Source organism: Stylophora pistillata, chromosome 5 (genome assembly GCF_964205215.1).
Source record: "Stylophora pistillata chromosome 5, jaStyPist1.2, whole genome shotgun sequence".
In the NCBI taxonomy this organism is placed as follows: Eukaryota; Metazoa; Cnidaria; class Anthozoa; order Scleractinia; family Pocilloporidae; genus Stylophora; species Stylophora pistillata.
The window spans coordinates 31,459,143-31,472,771 of NC_142523.1; the positions used below are offsets into that span (position 1 = coordinate 31,459,143).

Consider the following 13,629-nt stretch of genomic DNA (forward strand, 5'->3'; position numbering starts at 1 on the left):
TCATATCCTTAGTCCTAGCGTCATTTTAGCCCCACCCTGAGAATAAAGGAAATAAACTTCCTTGTTTCTGACCCACCCCTTTCCTAGAAAAACATGTCCAAGCGCGTATCGCTAGATCTTGGCACATATACTATTTTCAAAGACAACCCTAATGCGTATTAACAAAACTTTCGTTTTGCTCAGGTTCAAACAAGAAATGGCCGCTACATTTGAATACACGGAAGAGCAGCTAAATTACTTCAGGATTTGTTACGTTGTCACTGATATTATAACAGAGGGTCTGCGAACAATCTTTCAACAAGAATGGGACAGTCGCCACAAGACAACACTAGGAGAATGGAAAGATCAACCTAAAAATGGACTGGACTTTTGGAATGGGGAGTCCCCTAAGAGGAGAAGCAGAAACGCTCGGCTGTTATCAACCATGAAGAATGGCGATAGAGCTGAGTGGGATTGTACCATGCTGTTTTACGCTATTCGTTTTTCAGATTGTATCCACGGTCTCAATTCAGTGGCTCGATCAAACATAGATGATCTAAGAAATATTCGGAATGAAATCGCACATGACGAAGCAGGCCAACTCTCTGACGGAAATTTCAATATTGTTATGTCGCGGGTGAAAACTGCATTTGTCGCCCTCGGTCTTCCCACATTAAAAATCAGTGAAGTCCAAAATCAAACAACCTTCCCCACAGAGGAGTTAAGTGAAATTCTAGGGGAGGTTAACGACCTGAGACAAAAACTTCAAGAAAAGGAAAAGGAACTTCAAGAGAAAGGAAAGGTACTTCAAGTAAAAGAAGAACAGAGGCTTGCCTTGCAAGAACAGCTACACGCAGATGTCTCTCCATTTTGCATTCTCCCTGCTAAACCAACACACGACATCGCTGCTCGAGAATCTGAAGTTGATGAAATTATGCGAAACCTACAAACATTAAAACGCACCGATGATGGGATGAGCATACTGTATTTGTCAGGAAATCCAGGAAGTGGCAAATCTCAGCTGGCCCGTTTAGTAGCCAAGCGATTCTACGACGAAGTCAAAGAAACACCTTCCGCAGCTTCATTTGTCATGACACTGAATGCTGAAAGCCCAGAAACAATTTTGAATTCGTATGTCCTTTTTGCTCAACATTGCAAATGTCCCGGATATGAAATAACAAACACTTACGGCTCGAAGGATTTGAACATAGACGAGAAGATTTCATATCTCAAGACCCTAATAAGTGCAAAAATTAAGCATTACACTTCATGGCTGGTGGTAGTTGATAATGGGAACTCTCTTTCAAGCGGTCATTTGCCTGATGCAGGAAACGAGGTGTGGGCAAGGGGCCAGATGCTAATAACAACGCAGGGCACTGCGTCTATGCCGTTAACAAGCTTTTCCGTACAAAACCTTTCCGTCAGCGCAGGAATGCAACCTAACGACGCATGCTCTTTGCTGAGCATTCTTTCTGATATCCCAATTAATGACATAGAGAAAGAAGTTGCTAAGGTATTAGACTACCAGCCACTTGCCCTAGCGGCTGCAGCCACGTATGTGCGACAAGTTCGTCAGAGTAAGGTATCCTCGAAATTTGGCTGGAGCGACTACCTGAAGAAATTGGAAGAGGGGAAACGAAGTGCTACTGAAATCATTCTTGCTGAGATCAATCCAAGCTATCGAAACTCCATGACCAAAGTAATAACACTCGCTGTCGAAAAGGCGATGGCGGACGATATAATTTTCCATCACATCTTCAATTTTCTCTCTGTGTGTGCATTACAGCCGATCCTTCAAGAAGCTGTTATCGAGTACATCAGAGCAGTAGATGAAGATTTTGAAGATGAAGATATGATAAGAATGAGAATGAATCAATGTTCATTATTGCTGATTGAAGAAAAAGAAGAAGAGGAAGAAGAAGAGGAAGAAGAAGAGGAAGAAGAAGAGGAAGAAGAAGAGGAAGAAGAGGAGGAAGAAGAAGAAAAAGTGAGTGGTGTCTATATTCGAGCTCATGGTATTGTTCACGATGTTATTAAATCTGCGACGAAAGATTGGACAAAGGATGAAGTTTACGAAGTGGTATATGGGGCTGTAATGTCATTCTCAAAATTCGAAAAATTAGCTTCTATTGATGTGGGAACAAAATTAGCTCCCCATTTAAAGATGTTAAGCTTAAAACTTGAACATGTGGTAATTAGAAGTGAAAAGCCAGAACTCTCCGAAAGAGCACTTAAGTCTTTGAGTTCTTACCCTGGTGGCCTTTGCACCCTCGGTGACATGTGCTACGACCACAGTGAGTTTGGAGCAGCGATAGTCTATTATAAATTGCTGTTAAAAATGATTGAATCAAGTCACGAAGGAGGGGACCTGAAAATAGCAGAATGCTACCGCAAATTGGGTAGTGCACATAAGGAGCTGGGCGAAACAGATCAAGCAAAAGACTACTATAATCATGCACTGGAGATTCGTCTGAAGAGGCTGGAACCTGATCATGTTGATGTTGCAGCCTCTTACAACAATCTGGGTAGTTTACACAGTGACCTGGGCGAAACAGATCAAGCAAAAGACTACCATAGGCGTGCACTGGAGATTTGTCTGAAGAAGCTGGGACCTGATCATGTTGATGTTGCAGCCTCTTACAACAATCTGGGTAATTTACACAGTGACCTGGGCGAGACATATCAAGCAAAAGACTACCATAGGCGTGCACTAGAGATTAGTCTGAAGAAGCTGGGACCTGATCATGTTAATGTTGCAGCCTGTTACGACAATATGGGTATTTTACACAAAGCGCTGGGCGAAACAGATCAAGCAAAAGACTACCATAGGCGTGCAATGGAGATTCGTCTGAAGAAGCTGGGACCAGATCATGTTAAGGTTGCAGCCTCTTACAACAATCTGGGTACTTTACACAGTGACCTGGGCGAAATAGATCAAGCAAAAGACTACCATAAGCGTGCACTGGAGATTCATCTGAAGAAGCTGGGACCTGATCATGTTAAGGTTGCAGCCTCTTACAACAATCTGGGTAGTTTACACAATGAACTGGTCGAAACAGATCAAGCAAAAGACTACCATAAGCGTGCACTTGAGATTCATCTGAAGAAGCTGGGACCTGATCATGTTAAGGTTGCAGGCTCCTACAACAATCTGGGTAATTTACACAAAGCGCTGGACGAAACAGATCAAGCAAAAGACTACCATAAACGTGCACTGGAGATTCGTCTGAAGAAGCTGGGACCTGATCATGTTGATGTTGCAGCCTCTTACAAGATTCTGGGTAATTTGCACAGTGACCTGGACGAACTCCAAGAGGCCAAGCATTGTCTTGATCGTGCACTGGTAATTTTAATTTCGAAATACGGTCAAGATCATGTTGGGGTACAAGAGGTCAGGAGGAACTTATCTCGGCTACAACAGAAAAGGAGGTGCGTCGTGGACTAAGGGTTAAGCTGCTTTGAAAAGAAGAAAAGATGGACGTGTAGATAGTCTAGAAACTGGGTTAATTTATAAACGGTGAAGGCCTTTAATTCTGTTTAGACGTTGCTGTCCCTTTGCTAAAGAAGTTTCGCCAGAATCTAGACCGTTTTGATATTTTTTTTTTATATTTGATATCATTTGAGCTTCTTCTATCCTGATCTGCAAACTCTTTTGATCGGACACAGTTTAAAGACGTTTCCTTGCTTGCAGTCCCACGGTCCAGGACAAAGTCGTTTACGAGTCGCCATTTCGTGCTGCTTCTTCTGAATTATGACCTTTGATTGATTGGCTTGTGTACATATCACTCTCTTCTTATCAGCAACATATATTTATAAAGTAAAAGGTAGCCTGATGGTTTCGTTATGTTTTATATTTGATGGAACTTAAACCTAAAACAGGCTCCTCCTGTAAGAAGGAGTATAATTGAAAATGGTTTCTAAATGAATAGCTCAGGACTTAATAGCACTGTAGATCTCAGTCTGAGAAGTTTCAAAGTATTGTAATAGATTAAGAGACTCCTTGTGATACTACCTTATAATTTGAAATTTCGTTGAAGTGGAGACTTAAACGCTTTATCTACTATTTTTTCATACATTCTTAGATGAAAGTCTCGCGTTCACTACAGAGTGTATGAGGAGCTTCGTTTAATCGGGATGATTAGGTCTAGCAATGGTTGATTTCGACTCAGTGCATCTCAGTTCACCGATCTTTAGAATAATGACGGACTATATATACATTAGCCTTTTGTGAGAGCTTACATAAGTTTATATATTTGTTTGCGGTCAAATGTGAGGTCGTAAGAGATGATGTTTTATTCAAATACGCAGACATGTTTTTGCATCAAATAGATCCTTGTGTGGTTATTATCTTTCGATTTTACTTTTGGAGCGTGCAGTGGCCCCTCCCCACCCAGATTATTCAAGATTGATTTGTTTTAGCGCCGCCCCTTTGGCAAGCTCGTTACCTTCTTTTTTTATTATACTGGGTGAAACCCGAAGAGAGTGCCAAACTTTAGCAGTGGCTTCAGTTGTGTATCCCTGCCGCTTGTTTCATTTTTCTTCCCCCTCCCCAGGGCCAAAAATCTTTATGTACACCTTTGGTTTAGATCCGTTGGTGAGGTTGCCGTGTACGTCGTTCCCTCCGGTTTGATGACTCTGTTTATGACGCAGACAAGTCACATGGACTTTTGTTCGATCATGAAACAGTAAACTTATGTGTTTTCTGAACTTTTCGATTGCAATGTTCTTCTTGACCTTTTTCATTTTCAATTGTGAACATTTGTGAAAAAAGGAAAACTTCACAGCTTTGAAAATGGCTTTTTGTCGCGGAAATTAAAATGGATAGAGCAAAGAAGCACAACACACACAAAGAATAAAGCATATTTTATCATGAATTTGCAATTCTACATCACACTTATAGGTCGTGGCAATACAGACCCTGCAGCGTTCGGTCCATCCAAACCCAATGAGGGCCAATATGCCCCAAGACAGTTTGAGCAAGTGAGGTTAATAATAAATGATGATGAGGTTAATAATAAATGATTTACTAGAGGGCAGTCTGACCAAAATTTGCCGATTTTCGAGAACAAAAATACAGGGTGTTCAGGCGGATTGCAATTTGAAAAACATTTGATCCTTTATTTAAGGAAAACCGACGGTAAAAGTTTAAAACAAACATGGAGGAAAGCCAGTAGAGAAAACCTCGTGGTAACTCACTGAACGGCGCATGCGTGCTCGCGATTGCATAATAATACGTCGGAACACACGGCGTTCGACCGTTTCCGCGAAAACGGTCCGTATGGCAAAATCCCAACCGAGTAAAAACTAATCACAGCGCTCGGATTTACCTCAAGTCTACTTGGCCGTATGAAACTATCAAAGTGACCCTATGGGGGACCCATAGATACATTATGCAGAATACAATTGTTTATTTCACGTGGTCAAGTCTAAGGTTAAAAAGTAAACGTGATATCTAATTCTTATACCCCCTTAACAATGAGTAAATTCTTAAGAGGGAATTTACAAGTGACATTGTTTCCTGATTGGTCCATTGCATGATACAGAATAACACGATTCCTTTATTGAACGATTGAGGAGGTTGGTGGATCTGCTGATCATGAGTTGTCCGTAGCAACCGGTTTCGTGCAGGCAACCGACGATAAAAATTTTTCTCGTTCAGCATAAGATGACATGGGGTTTTTTGGACATGTGACACGAAACGTGAGAGGAACAAGATCTGGAATGGAAAAGAGTTCGTTAGTTTCAAGCGAAAGAACAAACATAAATCAAGCTGACATATCACTTGATATCAACTCTAACCTGACCTTCGTACAGAGTTTTACTATTTTTCACAATAGACATGACGCATGGAACACTCATCGATTTCCCAATCTTTAAGCTCGCAAATAATTTATTTTTATCAGCACTTGCACAAAATATCTCCTTGACTCGTTATCAAAATGGCAGAACCTATTATCAGTCGGGTCGAATACTGGCTTGGTTAACGAGAACACACAAAAGGCTTTAAAATCTTTCCCGAAATAATTTTTAACAGGCAAATAACTTATAGTTTTCCATAATATAATCAACAGTTAAAACTTATGATGACACGAACACAATAACATACGCGAAAACGTTTATCGGAGGCAAAAAGCTCAATATAGTATGAAGGTGGCAAGTTATGCGTAAATAAGTTGTGTACATAAAACTTATTGAAAACGACTACTGGACACAAAAATAAAAACTGCGGACGTAACACAAAGTTCATACTGATATGGATTCCAGAAGAGAACTTAAGTTAAAAAAAAAAAACATGGTAAGGTAGTTATTTAAAACCCTGTCTACTTAATTATTTCTTAGAGGGAATTTTCTGTATAATAATAACGTCGTTGCTATTGACTTAGAAAAATGTTCCACTGGTAATTTGAATCTATGTGTTTCGTGTTTCGGGTTACGAATTGAGATGGATCGAGGAATTTAAATTTTTAAATATTTTTTCTTATAAATGTAATGTGACTTTGTTTTCCTGCGGTCAAAAAGTTTTTTGGGGTAAGAATGTCTAATTTGCTTGCTCTAGAACATTCCCTCAGTTTGTGACCCTCAGTTTGTTGTGGAACCTGTGACCCTAAGGCTTTGCACTCTCGCCATGGGTTGGGTTAGACGAGTAGTCGGCAGGCATTGCACCGCCCTCACGGGAGCCTGGCCGTCCACCTCAAATACAAAAATAAAACAACTATTATTTCTACTTTTAATTTTTTCCACAGACCCGTGAGGCGATTTCGCTACTATTTTTTTTCAATCATAGCAATGACCGTGGCAAAAAAGAACAGCACCCTTTTTAAGATAAGAGGAAGTGATTTTCTTCTAGAAGAAAACGCCATTTGGGAAGGTAAGACCGCCTCTTCGCTGTCGTCTCCACAAAGGTGTACTATTCAGCTCGCTTGCGAGTGTAAATTTCCTGGTAAATACAAAAACATGTGTACTTTTGGGTGAAAACAAGGAGAGTCTTCCTAACGCGTTGATACAGCATAATGATTCTTTTTATTTAGAAAAGGTATGTCCATTATTTAAGAGAATAAAGTCTTTTTCAAATGTTTCTCACTGACTGTTAAAAAAAATATTTATCAGTTAGCTATTGTGTTGTGGTTTTGGCAGTAGGTCATGTTATTTTAGTGTTTTAAATTATGTTATTCAATGATCGAATCACGCCTTTACAGAATACGCCCTCGAATCATCGCCACGAATAAAAAGAAGTACTCGTAGCTAGCAAGGTGACAACAAATTAAAACTGTTACAATTCCAATAATCCCCAGTCCACCCCTACACGATCTATATACTAGCCTCGTTATCAAGTCAGACAACAGTATCAGTTCTTTTTTCATTTAACTTCGTTTTCAGATTATCTTAACGATGAAGAAATCTAGACCTCTCTCGAAAAGTGGTAAGTTCATGAGTAACTCGTGCGGAGCTTTAATGCTCTGAAACGAAAGAGAGTGGTAAGAAGTCTTGGTGAGCATGTAACTGAGGGGTGAGCAGTACAAACCCAGGGATGAGGGGTGGGGGTGAAGCGTAATTAGAATGAGGAATGGGTGGATGTGGAGAAGAAAGAGTTGGAACCTGGGGACTGGTTATTTAAACAAAGTCTAGCCGTTGTTTAATAAAACCGCGTCGGAATAAACTACCTTGAATTTTGTTGAATGTTTGAACATTTATTTTTGTGAACAGTGTCAAGGGGGCCGAAAGCTAGCAGTGGAAGGATATTCATTAAGTGAAAACAACCCTCTTTTAGAGAATACGCAGGGCCCAATGCTTATGTAAAGCCGCGGTTCGGGTTAGCTCTCGGGTAAATAATCAGCCCTTAGAGTTTAAGGTTAGCGATTGCGGATTGTTGTCACTTTCTGGGAAATCCAGAGATGAGTTTTTCCTTGGACTCACCGGCACCTGGCCGCTCTATCAATCGAACTGAACACCGAGTACTGATTGAGAAACGCTTCGATTTCCGGTGCACAGACTTATTCTAACCCATTCTAAACAATACTCTAACACAGCAGTCAAAAGTCTGCTCATGAGCGAACATTGTAGTTGCCAAATGGCATGCTTTCAGATTGTCAAAAGCAAATTCGTAAAATTCTACACAAGAGAGAACTCTCAGTTGTGAAAACCGTGTAATTCTCTTAATGAACTCCAAACAAAATCGTAAAACGGTTTGGAACCGAGATTAAATCAGCTCTGTGTACAAGATGTCTCCAGTTTTCGTTTTCCCTTACTTTTGTTTCCTTTACAGATTTGCATGTCCGAGCTTTTCAACGTTGTTTTTCCTTGGAAATTTTGCGAGGGAAATTAGCGCGTGGCCATAAAAAAAGTGATCCCCTTGCGCATGTCTTACGTTTTACCGCTGTGTTTAGTTCTCGGAGGGTGAACTCGGTGAATGTAAAAGAAGGAGACGCCCATATGATACCATTGCGCATAACCAGCATAATTTTCCTTGAAATTTTTGTTGGGAGAACAAAATCCTCCACTGTCCAGTCTTGTGAGTACCTCCTCAACCAAACTGATATCCAATCTCTTCCTCCTCCCTCGGGTGTTTGTTGGGTAGATCCAATCGGTGGTTCCTAGTCTAACGCGTTTCGGGTTTACTGCAACATGGAGACTGATGAAGGAGGCTGGACTCTAGTTTGGAGTTATACGTTCAGAACTACGATAATTTTACAAGTGTTACAAACGCGTGGCACTAAGGCCAAATTGGCCAGTACACGGCTACGATGGCAAATCAACAATAGCTCCCATGAATGAAACAGATTACAACGCCATGACCCTCTCACACTGGAAACAACTCGGCAGACAGGCCAACAGTTGTGAGGGCCCTCTTACATCATCAGAGGTCCTCGTCGCTCTCAAGGGCATGGCTCGTAACAAGGCACCTGGTTTAGACGGCCTGCCTATGGAATTCTATCTCCGTTTCTGGGACGTGGTTGGCTCTGATCTTGTTTCTGTTCTTAACGAATGCTCTTCCTCTGGTTTTCTCTCCCTCTCTCAGCGCAGAGGTATCATCACTCTGTCTTTCGAGAAGGGGGACCGCCTTGACCCCAAAAATTGGCGGCCCATATCTCTTCTGAACGTTGATTATAAACTTGCTTCTCGTGCCATAGCTGGGCGTCTGCTCCGGGTAATACACCTCGTTGTCAGCCGTGATCAAACATGCGGAGTCCCCGGCCGTTTCATCGGAGAAAATGTTGCTCTGCTTAGAGACGTTGTCAGCTATACTGAGTCTTCTGGCACCCCTGTCGCCATCCTGTCCCTCGATCAAGAGAAGGCTTTTGACCGCGTGGATTGGGGCTTCATGCGGTCCACTCTCGTCACCATGGGCTTTGGCCCTTCCTTTGTCGCGTGGGTCGACTTGTTCTATACTCATGTTCAAAGCGCGGTCAATGTGAATGGGTTCCTGACTCCTTTCTTTAGCTTTTCTCGTGGTGTCCGGCAGGGGTGCCCTCTTTCTCCCCTCCTATATGTTCTTGTGTCTGAGGTTCTTGCGTGTAGTATCCGTGCAGACCCCCGTATCAAGGGTCTGTCTCTCCATGGGTGTCCCGTACTGTCTCCCATCTCGCAGTACGCGGACGATACATCTTTAATCCTTACCACTGATTCTGGCATTCTGGCTGCCCTTGAGACTTACAAGCTTTTTGAACTAGCTTCTGGATCTAAGATCAACCTTTCTAAGTCCAAGGGTCTCTGGTTGGGTGGTTGGCGGGGTCGTACGGACCCCCCAGTTCCTTTTGACTGGTCTCCTACTAAGCTCAGGGTGCTGGGGGTGTTTGTCGGCCCCGGTAACCTTGATGAAGACAACTGGCGTCCTCGCATTAATGCGGTGGACCGTGTTCTCAAGTCTTGGCGTTCTCGTGTTCTCTCTTTTCATGGCAAGGCCCTAGTCATTAACGCTCTCGCCCTCTCCCGGATTTGGTATGTGGCCTCTCTTATCCACATGCCGGCCTGGGTGGAGGCGAAGCTTTCCCGTCTTGTTTTCTCGTTTTTCTGGTCTGGCATGTGTGAGCTCGTCTCCCGTTCGGCCGTGGTTCAATCTCCCCTTTTTGGTGGTTTTTCTGTGGTTAATATTCAGTCCAAGGTGAGGGCCCTCCTTGGTCAATGGGTGAGGAGATTCGTCTCCTCCCCATCCAGTTGGGTCGCTCTCATGTCCTTTTGGTTTAACTCTTTGTTTGGTGTCTCTCCTCTTGTTGTGTTTTCTCGTTCTTTTAGTTTCGACCTCAGGGTCTTGCCGCCCTTCTATCAAGCTCTGGTTTTGGCCTGGCGTAAGCTCGACGAGGCTTTCGCCAAGTCAAAAAACTCTTTAGTCTACGGCTCTTCATGCCCTCTTGTTTGTTCTCCCGTTCTTACTATGTCTACCAAGTCTTGCTACCTATATCTTCTCTCTGAGAACATGGTCCAGCCTTATTGTGTCCTTAAGTTTCTATTCATCTATCCCAACTTTGACTGGCCTGCCACGTGGCGTGCCCTATCCCTCTTTTATCTTGACCGTCGTGTCATCGACCTAAATTGGAAGATTGCGCACGGCGTCCTGTACACCGCCCGGCGTCTCTCCTCTTTTGGTTTATCTGTTCCTCTCTCGTGTTTTTGTGGACCCACGGTCGAGTCACTCAAGCATTTGTTCTTCTACTGTCCACTTGCTCAGAGTGTTCTCGCCTGGGTCCAGTCCTTGCTGTTTTCCTTCTTTCCTATGTGTCCTGCCATCTCTTTACGTCATGTCCTCTTTGGTTTCAACTCTAGTGAACTGGTTTCTGTCCCGCGTGTCTTTGTCTATCTGCTCAATGTTTCTAAGTTTTGTATTTGGCGGAGTAGGAACGATTTCCGTTTCCGTAACGTTCGTCCTGGCGCTGTGGCGGTGATTGCTTCTATCAAGGCCCGCCTGAAGTTTTATTTACCAATTTCCTTCAGGCGGTGCAAGTCTGACAGGCGTCGTCGCGTCTTCCATCGTCAGTGGGGCGCCCGTGGCATCATAGCTTCAGTGGTAAACGACTCCCTTGTCTTTTCCATTTAGTCCTGCTCCCCGTTGTTATTTAGTTTCCTTTTTTGCTCGAATGAGTGTGTCTCGGTGCTGCTCGTACTGGGTCTCCTTTATTGGTGTACTGCACAGTAGCCTCGTTCTTCTTTTGCTTGAGTGACGTGTGATCTTTTGCTTGAGTGAGCGTGTCTTTGTGCTGCTTGTGCTGGGTCTCCTTCATTGGTGTACTGCACAGTAGCCTAATTGTTAGTATCTGTTTCGTAACCCATGTGCTGGGTCTCCTTCGTTGGTGCACTGCACTGGGCTAGTATCGTTCGTTCTGTCTACTTTGTAAGTGTGTCTGTCCGCTGCTTGTGCTGGGTCTCCTTTGTTGGTGCGCTGCACAGTAGCCTTTCGTGAGTATTTGTTTTGTTGTCCATGTGCTGGTCTCCTTTGTTGGTGTACTGCACTGGTCTGTTTGTCCTTGTTCGTTTTAGTTCTGTGTACCCAATTTTTGGTTTCTGTGAGGTGGGGTTCGATTCCCCAGCGAGTTTGGCGTCTGGCGACCCTCGTTTCTGGTGGACCCTAACCCTAAGGCATTGCACGCAAGCCATGGGTGGGATTAGTCCTGTTGGTCGGCGGGCATTGCACACGCCCTTCATCGGGGGCCCGGCCGTCCACCTTAAACATAAAAAAAAAAACAACTGGCTGTGGTGTCATCCGGGAACTGGCAGCTTGGTTACCTGGCACGAAGGTGACATCAACTGTCGAATTTTCAAGCCTGTGACTAACACATGTAAGGACACTTTGCCGCCATCTGTGCTGCGACTTGTCATAGTGAAAGGAGTGACGCTATGCTCCAGTGAGAACCCTGATTTCCATATCTATTACCGTTTCGACTCTAGCGGCACAACTGGCTGGCCTGTTCATGATCCTTGTGGAAAAGAGCGTAACAACTACGTAAAAAATGTGCTTAATCCGCACGGGAACATTTAAGTTCGTACCTGATAAATCTCACAGTTTTGCAAGGCCTTGCTCACCGGGCGAGATGGCAATAAAAATCATCAAAGATGTGAGCTGGCTTTAAGCCAACTGCATCGACTGTTTTAATCCCTTCACTCCCACGATCTGATGGTGAATTCTCCCCTGTAGCGGTTACACATTTCCTTGTCAATTAGTTACAAGAATTGGAAATTAGATCGAGATAATCTCTACGTACCTGATAACTTTGAGTATTCTTATTACCTGTTTGCTGAGTCTCATTTGAATGAAATAATGAGAAGTTACCGTTTTAACCAATTGAGCTAACCGCCTCCCGATTAGGTCAATTGGTTAGAGCGCTGGACTGTTGTGCGGGAGGTCGAGGTCGATGGTTCGAGCCCCGGCCAGAACAACACTTAAAGTCTTAAAATAACTGAGGAGAATGCGCTACCTTTCCTTAATATCAAGAAATAGATAGACATTCTAGTCTTCTCGGATAAGGACGAATAAACCGTAGGTCCAGTCTCCTGCATCTATTAATTAGTTAATTTGGTTAGGCAGGGGACGTTAAAGAACCCACTCACGAAATTACTGTGATGTGTAAAGGCTGATAGTTTCCAAAGAAACTGTTTGGGGCTGCGTCGGGGAGAGTAACGAGATAATTTGGATATATCAACAAAGTTGAAATGGTAAATTGGCCACCGTAACGATTACAAAAGCTGACGTTTCGAGCGTTAGCCCTTCGTCGGAGCCGTAGAAGAATTGTGGGTTGTGTTAATTAATGAGCTAACTCGAAAGGCCAGGACATCTCAAACTACTCTCGATTTAATTCTCTCTAACGACAAGAGAAATATAGTTGCATCTGGCTTAGTGGATGCACACATCAGCGATCATTCGTTGGTTTACACAATCCTACGATCATTGGCACCAAGGGCTCGTTCACGCAAGATTTGCTTTCGTAGTTTCAAGAACTTTAGCCAAGAAAACTTTGTGCGTGACATGCAATCTCTGCCTTTCCACGTTATTGACGCTTTTGATGAACTTGATGATAAGGTTGATGCATTTGAACAATTGTTTCTAGATCTCATAAATAAGCATGCTCCCATTAAGCGAACAATGGTACGCGGCAATCAGGTGCCATATATGACGGAACAATGGAGGAAAGCCATTAGGCTTCGCGACAAATTGTGGAAAATATTCACGCGCATCCGTACGGTTGCAAATTACGAGGCGTACAAAATTCAACGTAACACCGGTACTTCTCTCGTGTGAAAAGCAATAAAACGGTACTTTGTTAAGAAATCATCAGAGCCTGGTAACCCACACGAGTTCTGGTCTACTTTTCGCCCTTTTTTTACATACAAAAGCAAGAAGAGCCAATGATATTATCTTAAAGGAAACGGACAGAATTATTACTGACAAAAAAGAAATTGCCGAATTATTTAAGAAAAACTTTGTACACATCGCTGATAATGTACCTTTGAGAGAGGAAGAGGATTATGGCAATTATTTTGCTAATCATCTGAGCATTAAAGTAATCTTTGAAAACAGGGGCAAAGATGAACCTGCTTGCTTCAGTTTTCATCGCACAAGCAAATCTCAGGTTGAAAGCTTATTGAAAGAGATCAATGTTCGTAAACCGCCTGGTCACGATATGATCCCACCACGTCTGGTCAAAGACGCTGCATCTGTTATTG

General features: G+C 43.0%; 1 protein-coding gene across 1 annotated transcript in view; it reads right to left on the minus strand.

The window, feature by feature from the left end:
- The window catches only part of LOC111347607 (uncharacterized), a 563,268-nt gene that overhangs the window by 245,032 nt on the left and 304,607 nt on the right, over positions 1–13,629 (minus strand). The gene's annotated exons all lie outside the window — the stretch shown is intronic.